This window comes from Dama dama, chromosome 14, assembly GCF_033118175.1.
Source record: "Dama dama isolate Ldn47 chromosome 14, ASM3311817v1, whole genome shotgun sequence".
Classification (NCBI taxonomy): Eukaryota; Metazoa; Chordata; class Mammalia; order Artiodactyla; family Cervidae; genus Dama; species Dama dama.
This window is the reverse complement of record NC_083694.1, coordinates 2,210,166-2,236,253: the sequence shown is the minus strand read 5'-3', so window position 1 is coordinate 2,236,253 and position 26,088 is coordinate 2,210,166. Positions and strand designations below refer to the sequence as shown.

Below are 26,088 nucleotides of genomic sequence, written 5' to 3'. Positions count from 1 at the left end.
TGAAATCCACCCATTCTGTCTGATCTCAGTCAGGACCTCCCTGTTTCCTCCCTCCATCCTGCAGACAGACTCTCAGAACTAGGGATTCGGGGGCTGCAGGCACTGACCCCAGAATGGCCATCTCTCCTGTTCCCAGCCTCCCTGCACCCTCATCCCAAGGGTTTCAGCTCAGCTACCCTGATCCTGAGGTCACCTTCTGCAGAGGGTCGCCCTGGGCACCGGGAGGACCCTCCTCCCTGCTCCCCTCCTTCCACGGGTCCACAGCTCCCTTCCATCTCTCACGCCAAGGGAGGAACCAGGCAACAGATGGTGACCTCAGCCCGCGTGCTCCCTCCACTCACAGGCATCTGAAGGCCGGACGGGTTTCCTAGGAAACTCAAATGCCCCGTACTGGTGATTCCCAGCCTCTCCCAAAGAGAGCACCAAGCAGGGAGGAGGAAGACAGAGGGGAAGACGAGACCGATGGGAAGCGGCAGGAGGAGCTCCATGCCTTCCTCCCAAGTTTCCCCAGTGAAGCTAGATGCTTCACATCTCTTCACACCCAACAAGACGGCCACAACCTCAGCATCTTCACAAAGTTTCACTGCCCATGCAATCCTTGCCCCTCTCCCTTTCGGGGTTCTAACCACGTGAACCCTCCTGGGCCCCCGGACTTGACAGCCTAAGAGAGCACTCACCAGCCTGCTTCTTCATCTGCCTCTCCCCTGCCCAGGAGAGGAGACCCGCTTCCTCCCTGCGTGGGGTCCAACCAGTTGTCCTCTAGGATTTTCCAACAGCTAAGGACACCCTGTATGTGGCTGCAAGCCCCCTTCCCCCTCCTCCCTTCTCAGGGCTGGAGGAGGGTGGTCTCCATCTGCTGGGTGGCTGCGTTGCATGCTTGGCTCCCTGGCATTGTCAGAGGGAGGATCCGGGAGGAGAGAGGGGCTGTGTTCAACCACTCAGAGGGCTCCCTTGGTGGCAGGGGCACCGGCAGGTCTGGCCCCACCTCGCCCTGCCTGAGGTCACGGGGTCTCAGCAGGAGTGGGGGATGGGGAACAACAGTATCAGGTGACCCCGATTCCCACCAGGGGAGGCAGCGGAGGGGGACACCTGGGTTTAGGAGTAAGGATTTGGCTGAAAACAACTGTTTCCTGCCCAACACCCAGAACTAATCTATTGGTTGAAACCTGAACCGCTTGGCTATTTATTAACTTGGGAACGAGGGAAGGAGGGGGCAGGAAAGGAGAAAGAGGGAAGAGACCTTTCCCTTGAGGTGCCCACCATGACTTTCCACTGAAGTTCTCATGCTCCCTCCAGGCTGTCGGGCACAGAGCATGGGCAGGCGCCTTGGTGCTCACAAGCCAACAGGCGGCCCGGCCGCACGTGCAGGCTGCGCCCACCACGAACGTGTCCCCCTTCTGGGCAGGAGGTGCCCCCCTCTCTGCCGGGGGCAGAGCCGGCTGGGACACTAAGTCAGCAGAGCTTGGACAGGGTGACCTGCTGCATGGCCCTGCACGGCTGGCTTGCGTGCGTCCACCAGAAATCTTTTAACCTTCTGCTCATACGGGATCTTTCAGTTCAGTTCAGTTCAGTCGCGCAGTTGTCTCTGACTCTTTGCGATCCCATGAATTGCAGCACGCCAGGCCTCCCTGTCCATCACCAACTCCCAGAGTTTACTCAAACTCATGCCCATCGAGTCGGTGATGCCATCCAGCCATCTCATCCTCTATCGTCCCCTTCTCCTCCCGCCCCCAATCCCTCCCAAAATCAGGGTCTTTTCTAATGAGTCAACTCTTTGCATGAGGTGGCCAAAGTATTAGAGTTCCAGCTTCATCACCAGTCCTTCCAATGAACACCAGGACTGATCTCCTTTAGGATGGATTGGTTGGATCTCCTTGCAGTCCAAGGGACTCTCAGGAGTCTTCTCCAACACCACAGTTCAAAAGCATCAGTTTCTTGGCGCTCAGCTTTCTTCACAGTCCAACTCTCACATCCATACATGACCATTGGAAAAACCATAGCCTTGACTAGATGGACCTTTGTTGGCAGAGTAATGTCTCTGCTTTTTAATATGCTATCTAGGTTGGTCATAACTTTCCTTCTAAGGAGTAAGCGTCTTTTAATTTCATGGCTGCAATCACCATCTGCAGTGATTTTGGAGCCCCCAAAAATACACTCTGACACTATTTCCATTGTTTCCCCATCTATTTGCCATGAAGTCATGGGACCAGATACCATGATCTTAGTTTTCTGAATGTTGAGCTTTAAGCCAACTTTTTCACTCTCCTCTTTCACTTTCATCAAGATGCTTTTTAGTTCCTCTTCACTTTCTGCTATAAGGGTGGTGTCATCTGCCTATCTGAGGTTATTGATATTTCTCCCGGCATTCCTGATTCCAGCTTGTGCTTCTTCCAGCCCAGCGTTTCTCATGATGTACTCTGCATATAAGTTAAATAAGCAGGGTGACAATATACAGCCTTGACGTACTCCTTTTCCTATTTGGAACCAGTCTGTTGTTCCATGTCCAGTTCTAACTGTCGCTTCCTGTCCTGTATACTGGTTTCTTAGGTTATTTTTATTTACTTTTCCCCCATCACCACAATGCTTCAATGAACACCCCTGTACATATAGCCCAATATATAGAGAAAGTGGGGAGGCTGCCTTATCCTGTCTCTTTGACCCCATGCCAACTGGGACCTGATGTATGTGTCAGCCTGGTACAGAGAAGCAGCCCGCAGTATATACGTGACCAGGTCCACAGCCCAACCCTGGACAGCCCACCGCACAAGCCAGTAGTTGCTGGACACACTGGCAGGGACCGCACCGGTGCTGCAGCTTTCTGAGGCCCTCTGGGGCTGTGCAGTTTCTCCACATTGTTATTATTGCTTACTTGCTCATCCCCCAAGATGCAGGACGAGGAAACACACATGGGATGGAAAAGATTCTCAAATGTAGTCAGTGCCGCTGCCTGTTAGCTGATCAGACGCTGCACAGGGGCTGCCTTCAATACGGTTTGTGGATATCTTTTCCATTATTCTGGCTCCACTCACTGCCACTGCTCAGCGTTAACTGAGCTCTGACCAGGCTCCTTACAAAGACTAGCAGGGAAAACAGACTGTAAAGGAAACAGAAGTTTCAAGTAGGGTATGCAGACAGAGTTCAGCTTGGAGACATCAGCTAAAAAGACACAGGAAACAACCTTCCCTCAGTGGGGTCAGAAATTCTGCCACCTCCAGGAAGGAGAAGAGCCCCCACTTCTCCACAACTCAAGAGCCAGCTCTGCATTCATCTCCCTGTTTTCTACCCTCAGGGAGAAAGTTTCACAGCAATTAGACACACATCTTCTTCACAGCTGGAGGGAGAGGAGAGAGGGCTTGTGAAGCTCCCCACCCCCTCCACGTGGGGGAGAAGACAGCAGGATAGCAGAGCTGGCTCCCCTGCTAGCTGACGGCCTGTTAGCAAAGGAGAGAGAGGAAAGTAGTCATAACCTGTGGACACGATCCCATGCGTGCAAGCGTGTAGCCCAAGATTTGGGGAGGGTGAGGAGGGCCCTGGGTAGATGGAAAGAGAGAGACTGGAGATAGAAGGCCTGAAAGGGGGCTTGGATTTAGTATGAGAAGACCTAGGGTTCCTCAAAACATGAAACAGAAAACTACTGTATGACCCAGCAAACCACTCCTGGGTACACAGCAAAGAACTAAAAATGCATGCCCATATGAGAACTAACGTGTACATAAATGTTCACCGCAGCATAGTTGATCACAGGCAAAAAGTGGAAACAACCCAAACAGTCTATCAACTGAGGATGGATAAATAAAATGTGGTATATCTATATATATAATGGAATATGATTTAACCATAAGAAGCAGTGATGTAGAGAGACGTGCTACAATGTGGATGAACCTTGAAAACATCATGCTAAGTAAAAGAAGCCAGACACAAATGACCACGTATTGCACCATTCCATTAATATGAAATGTCTGAAACAGGCAAATCTACAGAAGTAGGAAATAGATTAACGACTATCGAGGGCTAGAGGAAGACTGACCTTCCCTGGTGGCTCAGAGAGTAAAGAATCTGCCTGCAATGCAGGAGACCCAGGTTCGACCCCTGGGTCAGGAAGATGCCCTGGAGAAGAGAATGGCTACCAAACCAGCATTCTTGTCTGGAGAACTCCATGGACAGAGGAACCTGGTGGACTACAGTCCATGGAGTTGCAAAGAGTTGGACACAACTGAGTGACTAACTCTTACTCCCTGAGAGAAAGACCACAGTCAGGGGGAAGAGGAGGGACTGCTAATGGGTATGGGGTTTTTTTGGTGAAAGGAGAAGGCAATGAAAATGTTCTAAAATTAACTATGGTGATTAGTGCCCAACTCTGTGAATATATTAAAAATCAGTGCATAATATATTTTTAACTTATTTTTTTGAAGTATAGTTGATATGCAAGTTGTATATTTTATACAGGAGAACTGTATGGTACATGAATTCTATCTCAATGAAACTATTGTTTAAAACATCAATGAGAAACAAGGATTAATTACATAAGAACTTGGAAGGCTTTGTTAGAAAACTGTGATACTTCAAAAAAGGAAAATAAATGATTAAATTTATAAACGTAGCTTCAAATGTTCAAAGGAACTTAAGTTTATAATGGAATCAAACAGATGATTATTAAAATTTACGAGATTTATAAAAAGAATTGTGAAATTTATCAGTTGAAAGGTTTAAGAGAAAACTAGGTTTCGGGATCAATATATCGAATACTGATTTTTTTAAAAAGACTTTGGGCTAACTCCTTGGATGCCACGCAGAACAAGTCGCAGTCTGCATATTCCCTATATCCACAGCAAACTGCGACCCGCTGCGCGAACAGAGCCGCAGAAAGCAAAACCCGAGACCTCAGGCTCCGTCTCGGCAGCTCCCCTGAGGGTGACGGCTGTGCCCAAGCCAGCTTCCTTCCAGACCCCCACGTCCTCGTGCCAGTCACTGACCGCGGCATTCCCAGGCTCCCTGAGTGGGCTGTCTGTTTGGAGCCAGGCCCCTGTCCATCTGAGGAGCTACCATCTGGGCCCATCTGCTCACAACGTCACTCACGTTAAGCTGCTTACTCCACCCTCTCTTTGTGGGATTCCAGGCCCAGTTTCAACAGACCGGGGTTCTAAAGCCATTTGAAAACCATGGATGAGCTCAAGCAGGAACGAAAAGGGTGGGGGCAGGGGAGAAGGAAGGCTACTGAAGAAGCTTGGGGTGGGGAGGAGGAAGGACCTCCAGCCCCTTACTGACTGTGAGCTTCCTGGGGCCGAGGGCGGTGTCTTCTCCTTCCTCCCTGCGCTCTCCACAGAAATGAGCGCCAGATGAAAGCAGAACGGGACCGACCAGGAACACGCAGCCCCAGGGAAACACGCCAGACAGGGATTCTGAGCCACAACATCAAGAGGAAGGGATGTACTGTAATCCCCCTGGCGCAGGAAGGGGACGCAGGCTCGGGAGCCACATACCTGAGGTCCGCTCTCACCTCACGGCTCAGCAATTCGTTTACTCTCTCTCTCTGTCACAGCCTTAGCTTTCTTGTCTTTGAATGGGATAATACATTTATTACAATAGTATTGTGATTACTAATTAAATGAGTTGATTTAATTCATTTTAAGGGCTAATGCATATGTATAGCATCTAACGGGCTTCCCTTGTAGCTCAGTGAGTAAAGAATCAGCCTGCAATGCAGGTCGAGACCCAGGTTTGATCCCCAGATCGGGAAGATCCCCTGGAGAAGGAAATGGCAACCCACTCCAGTATTCTTGCCTGGAGAATCCCACGGACAGAGGAGCATGGACAGTTCATGCGGTGGCAAGAGTCAGACACGACTTGGCAACTAAACCACCACTATGATAGCATCTAACACAAGGCTGGGCCCAAACTTGACTTTCAAAAACTACTGGTTACTTCTTGTTCCCCACAAGTGACAGATGGTACAATGCTTTGCTACATGGCTTTGGACAAGCTGGACTTTTGAACCTAGATGTGTCTTATAGATCTACAAAATACACAATGCCTCTGCTAATAACCATACACTAGCTCTGTGGCCAAGGAGTCATTACTCTCTGATCATACGGTTATCTGCACAAGGGCTGTCTACTGTGGACCAGACAAAAGGGTGGCTCCTTCGAGATTCCAGAGCAGCCAAAGCAGCCCTTCGCTCCCCTCTCTCCTGCCTCAACCCTGCGTCCTGAGCCAAAGCACTAGGAACTCCTGGAGATCACACCCTCCACGCCAATTCCGCCCCTGCTCACCAAGCCTCTTCCACCAGCGGCCCCACAACCCACGACATAACCACGCCAGGTGGGAGTCGACCTGAAAGGAGCCAGGTCCGTTCTGAGGATTCCATCCTGCTGTCAATATTGGTCTGGCTGCTGATATTCCAAGGGTAGCACATCGCTGGCTGCATTTTGAAGGTTCCTGTCTGACATGACAGGGAGGCGCAGAGAGGAAAGGACCGAGACAGCAGGAGGGAGCGGCATCTGTTCCCTCCCCTCCCTCCAGCCCTCTGCATTTACATCCAACACAGACACTGGTCTGGGTCCAACTGCCGTCCTGGCAGGCTTCTGCAGGCTGGAGATGTGAAAATACAGGAGCCTGGAGGAGGGGGTGTGGGACAGACGGGATGCCGTTCCCTGCGTTATAAGATCGCCGTTTGTCTAGGGGTCTGCGGCTGAGTGCTGGCTATGATACCGACACCAAAGACACCGGCTGCTCCAGCGGTGGAGGGTTCAGCAGGGCGGAGGTGGGGTAGAAGTGAGTGCATCGCCTCCACAGAGATGAGGCAGACAGCATGCGCCACCGAGGGGACCAGCTCTCCCTGCGGTCACTGGTGGCTCCACGCTCAGCCATGCACACCTCAGCACCCAGGAGAGGGTGGGAAGCATGGGTGCTGTCTCAGGGGCCTGGAGTTGGTCCTGGTGGGGAGAGTTCCCAGTGAAGCCCCACGGCCCGCCCCCAATCATCTCCCAGCGGTGGTCCTGAGCCCCCCGTGGCCAGGGAGGCCCGCTGCAGTGTTTCTGGAGGGAGAAGGCTCAGCACCTGGCAGAGAGGCTGAGGGGTGTGAATGCAATTAACCAAATGATGCCATCTGGGAAACGGAAGCCCTGGGGAGGCTGGTGGGTCCTCTGCCTGTGTCACAGGGCAGGTGTCCGCTCCGAGCACCTGGCAGGCCCAGGAGCTGAGGCACCGAGGGAGGGAGAGGTTAGTCTGAGCGCGGGCAGGTGCTCATGCTGGCGGAGACGGCTATGGCCCGGAACAAGAGAAGAGCCAGAGGGGAGGAGGACAGACAGACAGACAGGGGACATGATCATCTGAGGCCACCCAAACGGAGACACAAAATCAGATTTCTACCTGGAACCTGGCTGGAGTCCTGCCCAGATCATCTGTGCAGCCCAGCCCACCCTGAGAATGCTCCGCAGCCCCGAAGTCAAATGGCCAGCCGTGTGGTCCCAGCGCTGCAGGACCACCGCGGTTACACCCGCGTGGGCGCCTTCTCAGCCGTGAGCGCTGAACACGCTCCTTCACCTGCGGTCCAGACACCGGTAAAACGTGGTAACAATGCGCCTGGTTTCACACAGTTGCCTTGCGGAGGATTACAGGGAACACGCCGAGCGCGGGCGGCCGGGGAGCCCTCCAGGGCTGATTCAGGCAAGGCTGACTGTTACCACCCTCTAAAGAGCCTGCTCGGGCCTCCTCCTCTCAGAACTTCCTGGGCCCTCAGTAGCCATATGTGTGTACTCTTGTTTTCTTCTTTTTTTAAGTTTCCCAGTCAACCTGAAAGTCCTCTGATCCTTTGACCACAACTAATCTAAACAAATGCACTATAAAAATAAAAGCTCTGAACCAATATTAGGCTTGCAGATGAGACTGGAAGTGTCCAGAGGTGCGAACTAGAACAGGTTTGTCCTGCATCAGGCAGGCTGCGGCAGGGTAGGACTCCGACTGCCCGTCAGATGGGCTGCTGGGCAGGGACACTGCTCTCGTCAGAGAAGCGGAGGCTCCCGGGTGGAGCCCCTGAGTGGACAACTTGAGTGTGGCTGGACAACCCTGAGCGTGTGTGCCCAGGGAGGAGGGCAGAGGGGCGTTTGGAGGGAGCACAGAGATAGAAAGTAGGAAGGGTGCAAGTGCCAAGAGAGCGGGCACAGCAACCCAAAGCTGGGCAAGCTCCTGATTCTGGCACACACCTGGGGTCTGTTCCTATGCTGTGCCGCAGATATTTACATGCCCACTGTAATAACCTATGCATTATTTTTGCAACCAGAGTCCTCCAAATACAAAGCAAAAAAAGCCTTGTGTCCCTGCTACTGCCAGTATGTTCAAGTTCAGTCTTTAGGAACAATGATCAGGTGAAAAAGTCCTATGGTCAGATGGATTTCCCAGGTGGTCCCCAAAACCTGACACTGTTCTAAGGCAAGTTGCAGATCTAGAAGAACCCCAACAGAAACTCCCTTCATAAAACAGGTATATCCGAGCCACTGTTGCTATGACAAATAATAACTTTCATACTGAATACCCACTATAAGCCTACTATATGCCAGGCATGGTGTAGGGTTCCTTTATATGTTTCATCTTGACCACAAGATATTCCTTATTACCCCCATGTATACACCTAGAGTGGTTTGAAACTTTCCTATAGTCACAAAGCAAGGAGAGCTGGATTTTGTCCAGAGCCCAAATCCATGTTATCAGCATATCCCGTTAATAACTTTCAGCTCCCTCCCTGCCTGCATCCTCTCAGCCCAAATCCCCAACTCTTTCTGGGAGGAAAGAAGACATCTGAAAAGGGAACTGGAGCAATGAGGCAGAGACACCCACACTCAAGAACAGGGAAACGCTTCTCTGTTCAGGCTTCCAGGTCAGACTCCCTCAGCCCAGAAGCCTCCAGGCTGCTCGTTCGTGGTTCAGTGCCAATTACTCCTTGGTTAAAACTGTAGCCCTTAATTCTTGCATGTCTTCCCCTGACATTCCTGCCTGAGACCGAAACGGGAGCAGCAGGAAATTTTCTCCCAGAATGTAACAGTACAGACCCTGGACACAGGGTGTGGCTTCAGCCACGAACCGCGCCCTGGACAGCTGTCCATCCGCCAGGGCCCCCTGCCCGCCCAGAGAAGGGGTTCTCACAAGGCCCCCCATATGCTGGCGCTGTCATTCAGGGGGCCCCCGGGTTGCAGAGGCCACGCTAAGGGGGGGTGTGGGTCACAAACACAGCTGTTTCCATTTTTCAAATGAGGTGAACAGTCGGGACAATATGCAGGGCTAGTGCCGGCTCCCTGCATCTGCTGGAGAAAAAGGAACAAGTGCTTTCCCAAAGCCAGCCTCCCGGCCAAGGACAGCCTTGCAGTCTGGCTCTGTAGTCCACTGCAGGGAGAAGGATGGAGCTGTCCCTCAGAAGATCCCAGGTCCAGAAACTTCTCTCATCAAAGAGAAGGGGCAGGAGGCACAAAACTCCCCCTACCCTGCACTCACCAGCAGGCTGCACTCACCGTCTCTGCCTCATTCAGCCTCCTTCCTGTAACGCCAGAGGGGGCTCCCTGCCCGGCTGCAGAGGCAAGGAAAACTCCAGCGTCCCAAACTGCACAGAAGTCAATCAACCTGTCACAAAGCAAGCACAAAGAAGAACCCCAGGGTCACTCGAGGAAAGAAAAAGAAAAGGCTTTGTGCTTTGTGGCTTGTTCATTCACTGGGAAATTACATCTTTGTCTACACCCGTTTGCACAGTTTTACATAGCATAAGAGCATCTTTGTTCACAGAAATTCAAAGCACTCTGCAAGAAATGGGAGAGATTCTGCAAGGTGCCTAAGCGTGCTGGACTTTGGGCAAGGAAAGTCGTCTCCCTCTCTCTCCATAATATCATTATTGTTGACCTGACATCATAATCAAACTGCGGAATCCCTAGTCACCTAAAGGAGGGAAGCCATATCTCAAAGAATTTTTCCTACACCCAAGGGAGAATTTACCCAATAATTATCTCATTAATTTTCTTACTTAAGAGAAGTATTATGTTTTTCTTTCCCATCTACAGATAATCAAACCAAATTCATAATAAATAAGTTGCACATTAAAAGGAGACCTAATTTTGGTGTTAGGGGACATGGGTATTAGGTCCTAGCTTTTTTTATTATTTAGGGTGGAGTCGCAGAGAGTCGGACACGACTGAGTGACTGAACAACACTTCCCTACATGTAACTCATTTTCCTCATCTGTAAAATGGGGAGAAGGTACAGGGCAGTGCATCAGATCACCAGACCATTAGTCGGCATTTCAAATGTTCAGGTCCCAGGTCTGATCCTTTGGGGCAATCACTTAGCCTTTCTCAGTACAGATAACATATCTCAATCATTTGCTTTAACATTAAAATGTGTCTGTAGGAAATGGTAACATCCACCTGTGTGGAGGGGAATGTGGCAATATCTAGTTGGTTTATTCTTGTCAGTTTGAAGGAACTCTTTACACTTTTTTTCATAGAACATAGATTTTTTAAATTCAAAATTATATGGAGTTTACTTGTAAAGAAAGATATTCTAAAAATTAAAGATTTCTTTCTTATACTTACCATATTAATGGTTATTTAACACCATATTAATATGTTAAATTACTATAATATCTTCAGCCAGTATGTATACTCAGCCAGTTTACGTATATTTGTTTTTTAACTTTTACAATGTTGTGTTGGTTTCTGCCAAACAGCAACGTGAATCAGCCGTAATTACACATCTAACCCATACCTCCCTCCCCTCCCCATCCCATCCCCCCAGGTCATCACAGAACCCAGGCGGGCTCCGTCTGCTACACAGCATCTTCTCACCAGCTGTCCGCTGAACACCTGATAGTGTATATATGCTGACACTACTTTCTCCATCGTCCCCTTCTCTTCTGCTCCCACCGTGTCCACAAGTCCATTCTCTATATCTGCATCTCCATTCCTTCCCTGAAAATAGGTTAATCAACACAATCTTTCTAGATTTCATATATGTGTTTATATGATATTTGCTTTTCTCTTTCTGACTTACTTCACTCTGTCCACCTCACTAGAACTAACTCAAATTCATTCCTTTTTATGGTTAATATTCCATTGTATAAATATACCACATCTTTATCCATTCATCTGTCAATGGACATCTAGGTTGCTTCCATGTCCTGGCTATTGTAAATAGTGCTGCTATGAACACTGGGGTACATGTCTTTTTCAATTTATGGTTCTCCCAGGGTATAGACCCAGTAGTGGGGTTACTGGGTCATATGGTAGATTTATTCCTAGTTTTTTTTTTTTTTTTAAGAAATCTCCATACTGTTCTCTGTAAAAGCTGTATCAGTTTACATTCCCACCAACAGTGTAGGAGGGTTCCCTTTTCTCCACATCCTCTCCAGCATTGATTGATTGTAGATTTTTTGATGATGGCCATTCTGAACGGTGTGAGGTGATACCTCATTGTAGTTTTGATTTGCATTTCTCTAATAATTAGTGATGTTCAGCATCTTTTCATGTGTTTATTGGCCATCTGTATGTCTTCTTTGGAGAAATGTCTGTTTAGGTTTTCTGCCCATTTTTTGACTGGGTTGTTTGTTTTTCTAATATTGAACTGTATGAATTGCCTATATATTCTGGAGATTAATCCTTTGTCAGTTTCATTTGCCATTCTGAGGGTTGTCTTTTAATCTTATTTATTGTTTCCTTTGCTGTGCAAAAGCTTTTAATTTTAGTTAGGTCCCATTTTTTAAATTTTTATTTTTATTTCCATTACTCTAACAAGTGGGTCAAAGAGGACCTTGCTGTGATTTATGTCAGAGTGTACTACCTATGTTTTCCTCTGACAGTTTTATAGTTTCTGGCCTTACGTTTAAGTCTTTAATCAATTTTGAGTTTATTTTTGTGTATGGTGTTAGGAAGTGTTCTAGTTTCATTCTTTTGCATGTAAGTGTCCAGTTTTCCTAGTACCACTTACAGAAGAGGCTGTCCTTTCTCCATAGTATATTCTTGTCTCCTTTGTAAAAAAGAAGGTGCCCAGATGTGTGTGGGTTTATCTCTGGGCTCTCTGTCTTGTTGCATTGGTCTATATTTCTGTTTCTGTGCGAGCACCACACTGTCTTGATGACTGTAGCTTTGTAGTATAATCTGAAGTCAGGAAGGTGATTCCTCCAGCTCCATTCTTCTTTCTCAGGACTGCTTTGGCTATTCGGGGCCTTCTGTGTTTCCATACAAATTGTGAAATTTTTTGTTCTAGTTCTGTGAAAAATATTGGTAGTTTGATAGGGATTGCACTGAATCTGTGTGATTGCTTTGGGTAGTACAGTCATTTTCACAATATTGATTCTTCCAATCCAAGAATATGGAATATCTCTCCATCTGTTTGTGCCATCTTGGATTTCTTTCATCAGTGTCTTATAGTTTTTTGCATATAGATCTTTTGTCTATTCAGGTAGCTTTATTCCTAGGTATTTTATTCTTTTTGTTGCAATGGTGAATGGGATTGTTTCCTTAATTCTCTTTTTGATTTTTCATTGTTAGTGTATAGGAATGCAAGGGATTTCTGTGCATTAATTTTATATCTTGTGACTTTACTATATTCATTGATTAGCTCTAGTAATTTTCTGGCAGAATCTTTAGGGTTTTCTATGTATAGTGTTATGTCATCTACAAACAGTGAGTTTTACTTCTTCTTTTCTGATCTGGATTCTTTTAATTTCATATTTTGCTTCTCTGATTGCTATGGCTAGGACTTTCAAAACTATATTGAGTAATATTGGAAAGAGTAGGCACCCTTATCTTGTTCTTGATCTTAGAGGAAATGCTTTCAGTTTTTCATCATTGAGAATAATGTTTGCTGTGGGTTTGTCATACCTTTATTATGTTCAGGTAGGTCGATCTAGTCAAGGCTATGGTTCTTCCAGTAGTCATGTATGGATGTGAGAGTTGGACCATAAAGAAAGCTGAGTGCCAAAGAACTGATGTTTTTGAACTGTGGTATTGGAGAAGACTCTTGAGAGTCCCTTGGACTGCAAGGAGATCCAACCAGTGCATCCTAAAGGAGATCAGGCCTGAGTGTTCATTAGAAGGACTGATGCTGAAGCTGAAACTCCAATACTTTGGCCACCTGATGGGAAGAGCTGACTCAATGGAAAAGACCCTCATGCTGGGAAAGATTGAAGGCAGGAGGAGAAGGGGATGACAGAGGATGAGATGGTTGGATAGCATCACCGTCTCGATGGGCATGAGTTTGGGTAAACTCCAGGAGTTGGCAATGGACAGGAAGGCCTGGCATGCTACAGTCCATGGGGTCGCAAAGAGTCGGACACGACTGAGCAAATGAACTGAACTGAACTGAGGTTTCTTCTATGCCTACTTTCTGGAAAGATTTTATCAAAATGGGTGTTGATTTTGCCAAAAGCTTTCTCTGCATCTACTGAGATGATTATATGGTTTTTATCTTTCAGTTTGTTGGTATGGTGTATTACACTGATTGATTTGTGGATGTTGAAAAATCCTTGCATCCCTGGGATAAATTCCACTTGATCAACGTGTATGATCCTTTAAGTGTGTTCTTGGATTCTGTTTGCTGGAATTTTGTTGAGAATGTCTGCATCTATACAAAGGAACACTTTAGGAAAATTACCTCTTTAGAAGAGGAGCTATACTGTTCATGTCAATATTTTTACCCTAACATTATTTATGATATTTTTGCCATGACAAAAAAAGTTTTTTCATAGTTAAATAGATCTCTTATCACTGCTTTTTGTCATACTTAGGTCTCTATTTTCAAGAATATTTTTAAGATTCCCATATCTTCCTTAGCATTTCTATAGTTTAATATTTTTGTTTCAATCTTCTATTCATCTGGAAATTATTTTGAAATCATAGGAGGGAGGACTATAGGTTTATAAATATATCAGCTGGATTTCCCAACTTCATTTATTGAAGAATTCACATTTTACCCTTTGGTTGGAAATACCATCTTTATCATATATTAAATCCCCTTATGCATTTGGGTCTATTTCTGGATTTTCTCTTTCACTCATCTATTTATTTCTTCATATGCAGGTACCATACACTTTTAATTACTGTAATTGATTAAATTTGGTTTTTAAGAATTTTCCTGTTTATTCTTGCTTGTTTTTTTCCACATGAACTACAAAACCAGGTTCTCTAGCTTTTTTTTTTTTTAAATCAGATGGTATTTTTAAATTGTATTAATATTGTAAATTAACTTAGAAATGACATATTTATGATGTTGAATCTACTTAAGAATGTGACATACTTTTAGAGGAATGGATAAGAAGATGTGGTACATATATACAGTGGAATATTACCAAGCCATTAAAAAGAGTGAAATAAATCCATTTGCAGCAATATCTTCAACACAGTGCTAGAAGTTTTAGCTACTGGAATAAGGCAAGAAAAGGAAATAAATGGCATACAAGTCAGAATGGAAGAAATAAAACTGTTTCTACGTGCTGATAACATGATGGTCTATGTAGAAAATCCCAAGGAAACTACAAAAAGATCCTCTTAGAACTAGAGTCATCAAGGTCTCAGGATATCAGATTAAACACCCCAAAATCATTTCTATTTCTGTGTGTAAGCAATGAACACATGGAAAAAATTGCAGTACCCCTTTACAATCCCTCAAAAATTCAATACATAAGTATAAAATGAATAAAACATGTACAGGACTTATATGCTGATAACTACTGATGAAGTAAATCAAAGCACTACAAAAATGGAGAGACATATATCATGTTCATGGATTAGAAGACTCAACAAAGTAAGCATGCAAATTCTCCGCAAATTTATATACTGGTTTAAAACAACCTCTATCAAAATCCTACCAAGATTTTTAATAGATATACACAGATTGTGCTGAAATTTATATGCAAATACAAAGAAACTAGATTAACTAAAATAATTTTAAAAAAGAAAAATGAGAAGAATCAGTCTACCCAATTAAAAGACTCATTATATACCTACAGTAATCAAAACTATGTGGTATTGGTGGAGGAACAGACACACAGATCAATGGGACAGAACAGAGAAACCAGAAATAAAGCAACATAAATATGCTCAACTGATTTTTTACAAAGAAGCCAAAATAATGGAGGAAGATAACCTTTTCAACAAATGGTGTTGGAGGAATTGGACATCCATAGGATCCACAGGCAAAAAATATATATATATATATTCTTAACACAAGTCCTTATACAAAAATGGCTTCAAATGGATGGTGGACTTAAAATGTAAAACTTGTAGAATAAACACAAGAGAAAATCTAAGCAAACTAGATTTGCTGACAAGAGCAAGGTCTGTAAAAGGAAAATTGATAAACTGGACTTCAAAACTTAAACTTTGTTTTGCAAAAGATAAGAGCAGGAGAAACCATGCATATGACAAAGAACTAGCTCTAGAATATAAAATAAAGAACCTCAAAAGTCAGCAGTAAAGATACAAACATCCAGTTAGGACATGATGAAAGTTTTGAAAAGATATTTCACTGAAATATCTATTCAGACAGCAAACAAGTATTGAAAAGATATTCAACATAATTAACCATCAGGGGAATGCAAATTAAAACCCACAATAAAAAGAAAAAAATCCAGTGAGATATCACTACACATCTATCAGAATGGCTAAAATAATAAAAAATGGTGACAACAGCAAATGCTGACAAGATGTAGAAAAACTAGATTACTTATCCACTGCTGGTGGAAATGCAAAATAATACATACAGTCTAGAACACAGTTTGACAATTTCTTAAAACAAAAACAAAAACAAAACATGTAACTACCATGTAATTCACAAATGCACTTCTAGGCATTTATCCCAGAGAAATAAAGACTTATATTCACAGCAAAACCTGTATATGAATGTTTATAGTGGCCTTATTCATAATAACCCCCAGATGGAAACAACCCCAGTATCTTTGTTTTTCCTCTGTTGGCTATCTATTTTACATATGGTAATGTAACCCCAGTATCTTTTAAAGGATGAATGGTTAAACAAATAGCAGTATGTCCACATCATACAACACTACCCAGCAATAAAAAGGAAAGAACTATTGAAACTTGCAAATAATTTGGACAAATCTCCACTAAATTATGCTGAGTGAAAAAAGTCAACCCAAATGGTTAAATATTGTGTAATTCCATTCATATAACATTCTGGAAATGACAAAAATTATAGAAACAGAACAGATTATTGGTTGCCATGGGTTAAGAAAGGGGGTTCGTGATTGGAAAAGATGGGTGTGTCTATAAAAGTTTAACAAGCGAGATCTCTGTACTGAGAGAAATGTTTTTATCTTGACAGTACATTGTCAATATCCTAGTGTGGTATTATACTACAGTTTTGCAAGGTGTTACTATTGAGGTAAACTGGGAAAAGCACAGGGCTTCCCAGGAGGCCCAACGGTAAAGAATCCGCCTGCCAATGCAGCAGACACAGGAGACATGGGTTTGATCCCTGCGTCAGGAAGATCCCCTGGAGAAGGAAATGGCAACCCACTCAAGTATTCTTGCCGAGAGAATTCCATGGACGGAAGAGCCTGGCGGGCTTCAGTTCAAAGGATTAGAGAGAGTCAGGCATGACTGAGCAACTGAGCATGCATGGGCAAAGCATATAAAGGATCTCTCTGTATTATTTGCTTTGACTGCACATGAACCTATAATTGTCTCAAATAAAAAATTTAATTAAAGTAGTTTTTAGCTGATTCTCTTTGTATTTCACATAATAATATCATCTGTAAATAATTATAATGTTATTTTCTCCTTTCCAATTTTTATGCCTCATTTCCTTCTTTTGGCAGATTCAACTTAATATTAGGCATTAGAAAAACAAACTGAGACGAAAAATCTGCTACCACACAAAGTAATGCAAACTGGATGGAAATATCTTTTTAACATATTTTCATTATGTGCTAGCACATATTACAGAATTTTGACATTATTTTTAAAAACTAAAACATTTTCCCAGATGTATTTAAAAGCTGTATCTGCACAGTAAGGGGAGGAATAACCAGGAGAGGCTAGAGGGGCCTGCACAGCCACGAAGAGAGACACTTCTAAGAGAAGCCACAGACTCAGAGAAAATGTTTGAAAGACAAATCTGGTAAAGGGCTGGTTGCAGAATGCACAATGAATTCTCAGCTGAATAATAAGCCAATAAACAACCCAATAAAAAATAAGCAAAAGATCTAAATAGATCTGCAGCAAAGGAGATACATGTGGCAAATAAGCACTCAAAAAGATATTCAGCACTGCCTGTCATTAGGGAAGTGCAAATTAAAACCAATGAGATACCATGAGACACTATTATGTATCTGTTAGAATAACAGCTCAAAAACCCCAGAAAGCGAAAACCTCACATGATGGTGAGGATACGAGGCTGCTGGAACTTACATACATAAAAATAGTATATCTACTTTGGAAAACCACTTGGCAGATTCTTAAAGGTGAAATATATAGTTACTATATGACCCAGTAATTCCACTCCTGGGTATTTACCCAAGAGAAATTAATATATATTTCTACAGAAAAACCCAAGTAAGATGGTAGGTGTTGTGACAGGGCATCAGAGGGCAGACACACTAAAACCATAATCACAGAAAACTAGCCAATCTGATCACACGGACCACAGTCTTGTCTAACTCAGTGAAACTAAGCCATGCCGTGTGGGGCCACCCAAGACAGCCAGGTCATGGTGGAGAGGTCTGACAGAATGTGGTCCACTGGAGAAGGGAATGGCAAACCACTTCAGTATTCTTGCCTTGAGAACCCCATGAACAGTATGAAAAGGCAAAAAGATAGGATACTGAAAGATGAACTCCCCAGGTCGGTAGGTGCCCAATATGTTACTGGAGATCACTATAGAAATAACTCCAGAAAGAATGACGGGATGGAGCCAAAGCAAAAACAATACCCAGTTGTGGATGTGACTGGTGATAGAAGCAAGGTCCAATGCTATAAACAGCAATACTGCCTAGGAACCTGGAATGTTAGGTCCATGAATCAAAGCAAATTGGAAGCGGTCAACAGGAGATGGCAAGAGTGAATGTCGACATTCTAAGAATCAATGAACTAAGATAGACTGGAATGGGTGAATTTAACTCAGATGACCATTATATCTACTACTGTGGGCAGGAATCCCTTAGAAGAAATGGAGTAGCCATCATGGTCAACAAAAGAGTCCGAAATGCAGTACTTGGATGCAATCTCAAAAACGACAGAATGATCTCTGTTTGTTTCCAAGGCAAACCATTCAATATCACGGTAATCAAAGCCTGTGCCCCAACCAGTAACGCTGAAGAAGCTGAAGTTGAACGGTTCTGTGAAGACCTACAAGACCTTTTAGAACTAACACCCAAAAAAGATGTCCTTTTCATTATAGGGGACTGGAATGCAAAAGTAGGAAGTCAAGAAACACCTGAAGTAACAGACAAATTTGGCCTTGAAGTATGGAATGAAGCAGGGCAAAGGCTAATAGCGTTTTGCCAAGAGAACGCACTGGTCATAGCAAACACCCTTTTCCAACAACACAAGAGAAGACTCTACACATGAACATCCCCAGATAGTCAACACTGAAATCAGACTGATTATATTCTTTGCAGCCAAATATGGAGAAGCTCTATATAGTCAGCAAAAACAAGACCAGGAGCTGACTGTGGCTCAGATCATGAACTCCTTATTGCCAAATTCAGACTTAAATTGAGGAAAGTAGGGAAAACCACTAGACCATTCAGGTATGACCTAAATCAAATCCCTTATGATTATACAGTGGAAGTGAGAAATAGATTTAAGGGACTAGATCTGATAGACAGATTGCCTGATGAACTATGGATGGAGGTTCGTGACATTGTACAGGAGACGGATAAAGACCATCCCCAAGAAAAAGAAATGCAAAAAAGCAAAATGGCTGTCTGAGGAGGCCTTACTAATAGCTGTGAAATGAAGAGAAGCAAAAAGCAAAGGAGAAAAGGAAAGATATTCCATTTGAATGCAGAGTTCCAAAGAATAGCAAGGAGAGATAAGAAAGCCTTCCTCAGTGATCAATGCAAAGAAATAGAGGAAAACAATAGAATGGGAAAGACTAGAGATCTCTTCAAGAAAATTAGAGATACAAAGGGAACCTTTCATGCAAAGATGGGCTCGATAAAGGACAGAAATGGTATGAACCTGACAGAAGCAGAAGATATTAAGAAGAGGTGGCAAGAAAACACAGAAGAATGGTACAAAAAAGATCTTCAAGACCCAGATAATCACGATGGTGTGATCACTCACCTAGAGCCAGACGTCCTGGAATGTGAAGTCAAGTGGGCCTTAGGAAGCATCATGCTAACAAAGCTAGTGGAGGTGATGGAATTCCAGTTGAGATATTTCAAATCCTGAAAGATGATGCTGTGAAAGTGCTGCGCTCAGTATGCCAGGAAATTTGGAAAACTCAGCAGTGGCCACAGGACTGGAAAAGGTCAGTTTTCATTCCAATCCCAAAGAAAGGCAATGCAAAAGAATGCTCAAACTACCACACAATTGCACTCATCTCACACACTAGTAAAGTAATGCTCAAAATTCTCCAAGCCAGGCAATACATAAAACGTGAACTTCCAGATGTTCAAGCTGGTTTTAGAAAAAGCAGAGGAACCAGAGATCAAATTGCCAACATCCACTGCATCATCGAAAAAGCAAGAGAGTTCCAGAAAAACATCTATTTCTGCTTTATTGACTATGCCAAAGTCTTTGACTGTATGGGTCACAATAAACTGTGGAAAATTCTGAAAGAGATGGGAATAGCAGATCATCTGACCTGTCTCTTGAGAAACCTGTATGTAGGTCAAGAAGCAACAGTTAGAACTGGACATGGAACAACAGACTGGTTCCAAATAGGAAAAGGAGTACGTCAAGGTTGTATATTGTCACCCTGCTTATTTAACTTATATGCAGAGTACATCATGAGAAACGCTGGGCTGGAAGAAGCACAAGCTGGAATCAAGATTGCCGGGAGAAATATCAATAACCTCAGATATGCAGACGACACCACCCTTATGGCAGAAAGTGAAGAGGAACTAAAAAGCCTCTTGATGAAAGTGAAGGAGGAGAGTGAAAAAGTTAGCTTAAAGCTCAACATTCAGAAAACTAAGATCATGGCATCCAGTGCTATCACCTCATGGGAAATAGATGGGGAAACAGTGGAAACAGTGTCAGACTTTTATTTTTTTGGGCTCCAAAATCACTGTAGATGGTGATTGCAGCCATGAAATAAAAGACACTTACTCCTTAGAAGGAAAGTTATGACCAACCTGGATAGCATATTTAAAAGCAGAGACATTACTTTGCCTCCAAAGGTCCGTCTAATCAAGTCTATGGTTTTTCCAGTGGTCATGTATGGATGTGAGAGTTGGACGGTGAAGAAAGCTGAGCGCTGAAGAATTGATGCTTTTGAACTGTGGTGTTGGAGAAGACTCTTGTGAGTCCCTTGGACTGCAAGGAGATCCAACCAGTCCATCCTAAAGGAGATCAGTCCTAGGTGTTCATTGGAAGGACTGATGTTGAAGCTGAAACTCCAATACTTTGGCCACCTGATGTGACGGGTTGACTCCTTGGAAAAGACCCTAATGCTGGGAAGGATTGGGGGCAGGAGGAGTAGGGCATGACAGAGGATGAGATGGCTGGATGGCATCACCGACTCGATGGACATGGGTTTTGGGTAGACTCCAGGAGTTGGTGTTGGACAGGGAGGCCTGGCGTGCTGTGGTTCATGGGGTTGCAAAGAGTAGGCACCAAAATGAGTGACTGAACTGAACTGAACTGAACAGAAAAACCTACACATGAATATTCATAGCAAGTTTATTCATAATTGCCAAAAACTAGAAATAAGCCAAATATCTGTCAATAGGTGAGTGGATAAATAAACTGTGTATGTAGTACAATGGAAAACTACTTATCAATAAAAAAGAGATCTATTGATATAAGCAACAAATTAGAGGCATCTCCAATGCATTGTTAAGTAAAAGAAGCCAGTCTCACATGATTTCATTTATATGACATTTTTAGGAAATGCATACTCCATGGACATAATACAGATCAGTGGTTACCAGAAGCTAGGACTGCGGGGAGAAAATTAACCAAAAGGGGGTATATGAGAACTTCTATGGAATGATGGAAATGCTCTGTATTTTGATTATGGTGATGGTTACATAACTGTATGTATTTGCAAAATTTATAGGACTAAACACCTAACAGAAGTGGATTTTATTCTAAGGTATATCTCCATTGACTGAACTTGGAAAAAAAAAATCTTTTAAGGTATAAGAAAGGCAGATTAAAACCTGGGGGAAGATACTAGATATACAGATCTGACAAAGGATTACTATCAAGAATATATAAAGAAGTTCTATAAGTAAATAAGAGGATAACTAATCCAATAGAAATACAGTAAGGAGACAAGAATGCATATGGTTAATAAACATAGTACTGGTAATTGGGAAATGCACATCAGGACCAATTTACAAACTCATTCAATTGGCAAAAATTACTAAATTGGATGATATCAACTGCTCAAAGAGGTTGAAAATAGAGAGTTTCTTATACACTGCTGAGGGTATAATCACTTTAGAAAAAGTTTAACATCATTCCCTAAAGTTGCATTCACAAACAATGATTTAGCAAATTTACTTCTAGATATAGACCCATAAGAAACTGTTGTATATGTAAAACTATGTCTCTGGCAGCATTGTTCACTATAGGAGAAACCTAGAAATGGCCCAAAAGTTCATCAGCAAAGAAATGGATAATTAAACTGTGTTAGAGTCAAAGAGTGAAATACACAAAGCAGACAAAATAAGTGAATTAGAGTGCTATGCAATAAAGTGATATAATAAAGAGGAAATAAAAGAAAACAGGATTCAAAATAATGATTACTACAACTCAACAACAACAAAATACACACAATTAAAACATGGGCAAAGGACTTGAATAGACATTTCTCCAAAGAAGATACATAAATGACCAAGATGCATATAAAAAGATGTGCAATAGGGAAATGCAAATCAAAACCACAATGGGAAATCATCACATACCCATTAGGATGGCCATTATCCAAAACAAACAAACAGAAATCAACAAGTGTTGCCAAGGATGTGGAGAAACTGGAACTTCCTACATAGCTGGGGGGAGTATAGTGCAGCCTTTATGGAAAGCAGCATGATGGTTCCTCAAAAAATTAAAAATAGAATTACTACATGATCCAGCAATTCCATTCTGGGTACATATAAAAAAGAATGGAGGGACTTCCCTGGCGGTCTAGTGGTTAAAACTCCATGCTTCCACTACACAAGGTGTGGTTTTGATCCCTGGTTGGGGAAACTAAGATCCCGTGTGCTGTGTAGTGCAGCCAAAAAATCATTTAAATTTTTTAAATTAAAAAAAAAAAAAAAGAATTGAAAGCAAGATTTCAAAGAAATATCTGCATACCCATGTTCATAGTAGCATCATTCAAGATAGCCAAAAGGTGTAAGTAACTCAAGTATTCATCAACAGATGAAAGGATAAACAAAATGTGGGAAAAACATTCAATGGAATATTCTTCAGTCTTAAAAAAGAAGGAAATTCTATCATGTGCTACAACATGGATAAACTTTGAGGATACTATGCAAATTAAAATGTCAGTCACACAAGGACAAATACTGTATGATTCCACTTATATGTGATACCTGGAATAGTCATATTTCATAGAGACAGAAAGTAGAATGATGGCTGCCAAGGGGAGGAGGAATAAGGAGCTGTTCTTTAATGGCTACAGAGTTTAAGTCTTGCAAGATGAAAACAGTTCTGAAGATGAGTTGCACAACTACGCAAATGTACTAAACACTATAGAGCCGCACACTTTAAAAATGGTTTAAATGGTAAATTTTATGTCATGCATATTTACTAAAATTAAAAAGGAAAGATAATGATTACTTCTGGTAGTGAGAGAGGTGGAAAGAACAGCTTAGTTGTGATGGGACCATAAGATTAGATATTTGCTAGTTCTCAAAGTCTTATATTTTGTTATATGTGGTAGATTTGCAAGTGGTTACAATATTGCTATAAATAAATAAGTAAGCCGATGATTGCTGCTGCTGCTGCTGCTAAGTCACTTCAGTCGTGTCCGACTCTGTGAGACCCCGTAGATGGCAGCCCACCAGGCTCCCCCGTCCCTGGGATTCTCCAGGCAAGAATACTGCAGTGGGTTGCCATGTCCTTCTCCAATGCATGAAAGTAAAAAGTGAAAGTGAAGTCACCCAGTCGTGTCTGACTCTCAGCGACCCCATGGACTGCAGCCTACCAGGCTCCTCCATCCATGGAATTTTCCAGGCAAGAGTACTGGAGTGGGGAGCCATTGCCTTCTCCGAAATGGATGATTAGGAAGGAAAAAAAAAGTAGGAAGGAAGCAGGGAAGAAGGGAGAGATAAGGAGGGAGGGAGAGAAGGAATAAAAGTAAGAAAAACAGCAGGGCATGCTTGGACCAATGATGAGAATGAGTCATGAACCAAGCATCATGATTAATCCACTGCTGTGTTCCTGAAGTCCTTCCCTAAAAACATCCAATGGGTCAAAGGAATCCTAGATTATCTGAAATGAAACGGATCTCAGAAACCACTAACTGAATTCCATCGTTCAAGGTGATGAGAAAGGTGATGCAGAAATAGATGAGAAATGTGAATGATGCTCAGAGAAGTTCAGTGATTTCTCTAAAGTCACACAGATATCCACATTCTAATCCTTCCTCAGCTATGTTTGTTAAAATAGACAGTAGCAATGAGGGCAAATTAAGAACAGACATCCATTCTTACAAACAACCATCCAATTCTTACAATATTCCTATAAGGAAGGAATTATTATTCAAATTTTACATATTAGAAATTTGAAGCCTAATGATGTTTAAAAAAGTTGCCTAAGGTTTCTCAGCTGGTGAGAGGGAGAGTCAGCACTCAAACCCAGGTTGGTGGGTGTCTTCAGGACCCACACTCCCTTCACGCCACTCAGAAGCCTGGTCACAGCAACAGGGCGACATTCCCACTGCTGCTTTGTGACAGCCCTCAATTTCATTTAAAACTTCTCTTTGTAATTTTTTAAAATGTATTTTTTTATTGAAATTTACTGCTTTATGGAATTTTGCTGTTTTCTGTCAAACCTCCACATGAATCAGCCGCAGGTACACATCTATCCCCTCCCTCTGAACCTCCTCCCGTCTCCCGCCCCCTCCCACCCCTCTAGGTTGTACTGAGCCCCTGTTCCAGCTTCCTCAGCCACACAGCAAATTCCCCTTGGCTATCTGTTTCACATATGGTAACGTAAGTTTCCACGATACTCTCTCCATACCTCTCACCCTCTCCTCCCCTCTCCCCATGGCCATAAGTCTATTTTCTATGTCAGTTTCTCCACTGTTGCCCTGTAAATAAATTCTTCAGTACCATTTTTCTAGATTCCATATATATATATATATATATATATATATATATATATGCGTTAGAATACGGTATTTATCTTTCTCTTTCTGACTCACTTCACTCTGTATAATAGGCTCTAGGTTCATCCACCTCATTAGAACTGACTCAAAAACGTTCCTTTTTATGGCTGAGTAATATTCCATTGTGTACATAACTTCTTTATCCATTCATCTGTCAATGGATTTCCAGGTTGCTTCCATGTTCTAGCTATTGTAAATAGTGCTGCAATGGACCATGGGATACATATGTCTCCTTCAATTTTGGTGTCCTCAGGTTATATGCCTAGGAGTGGGATTGCTGGGTCATATGCAGTTTTATTTCTAGTTTTTTAAGGAATCTCAATACTGTCTTCCATAGTGGCTATATCAATTTACATTCCCACCAACAGTGCAAGAGCATTCCCTTTTCTCCACACCCTCTCCAGCATTTACTGTTTGTAGATTTTTTGATGATGGCCATTCTGACTGGTGTGAGGTGATATCTCATTGCATTTTTGATTTGCATTTCCCTAATAATGAGCGATGTTGAGCATCTTTTCAAGTGTTTGTTAGCCATCCGTATGTCTTCTTTGGAGAAATGTGTTTAGGTCTTTTCCCCACTTTTTGATTGGGCTGTTTGTTTTTCTGGTATTGAGTTGTATGCTGCTGCTGCTGCTAAGTCACTTCAGTCGTGTCTGACTCTGTGTGACCCCATAGATGGCAGCCCACCAGGCTCCCCCGTCCCTGGGATTCTCCAGGCAAGAACACTGGAGTGGGTTGCCATTTCCTTCTCCAATGCATGAAAGCGAAAAGTGAAAGCGAAGTTGTTTAGTTGTGTCTGACTTAGCGACCCCATGGACTGCAGCCTACCAGGCTCCTCCATTCATGGGATTTTCCAGGCAGGAGGACTGGAGTCGGGCGCCAGTGCCTTCTCCATGAGTTGTACGAGCTGCTTGTATGTTTTGGAAATTAGTCCTTTTCAGTTGTTTCATTTGCTATTATTTTCTCACATTCTGAGGGTTGTCTTTTCACCTTGCTTTCTCTTTGTAATTATATCAGAAAATTGTTACTGTGATTATATCAGAAAATTGTTTCCCTATGGGGAAAAAGGGTATAACTATACTTAGTTTATATATTCCATATGTCTTGGTTTTAAAATACACCATGAATGAGAGACAAATTTATAAAGGTAACATGAGCTGGCCAGAGAAATGTTTTGATTTATAGAAAAATCTTAAGTAAGATAAAACAGACATGATGTCACAGCAAGCCCTATTCCTGTGGCTGGGACTTAGGAAGAAAGGCTCCAGGGAGAGACAGGCTCTCACTTCAGATGAAGAGTCTGGGAGATTTCACAAGTTGACAAGTTTGTGAGTGGGTGAAGGCAGCACTCCACAAGACCTGGGCCATCATTAGGGATGGGGAGACGCCCTGCATCTTTAGCGAATGCTCTGACTCCCAACTAGACCCCAGCAACACCCTCCATAGAACAAGCTAACAAGTGAAAATGAGGATCTGACATTGTTCACAAGAGGCAATAATGTCACACCCATCCCAGCCACACACATGTGCGGAGAGGACTCACAAACCAAGATTACGCCCTGGTGGTGGTGGTTTAGT

The 26,088-nt window shown here is 43.2% G+C and overlaps 1 protein-coding gene across 1 annotated transcript in view; it reads right to left on the bottom strand.

Annotated features, from left to right (window-relative positions):
• Positions 1-26,088, bottom strand: part of NFASC (neurofascin) — a 190,426-nt gene that overhangs the window by 84,516 nt on the left and 79,822 nt on the right. Inside the window, exon 2 of the mRNA XM_061159899.1 lies at positions 9,501-9,609. The gene's annotated coding sequence lies outside the window, so the exon portion shown is untranslated. The remainder of the gene's footprint in view (positions 1-9,500; positions 9,610-26,088) is intronic.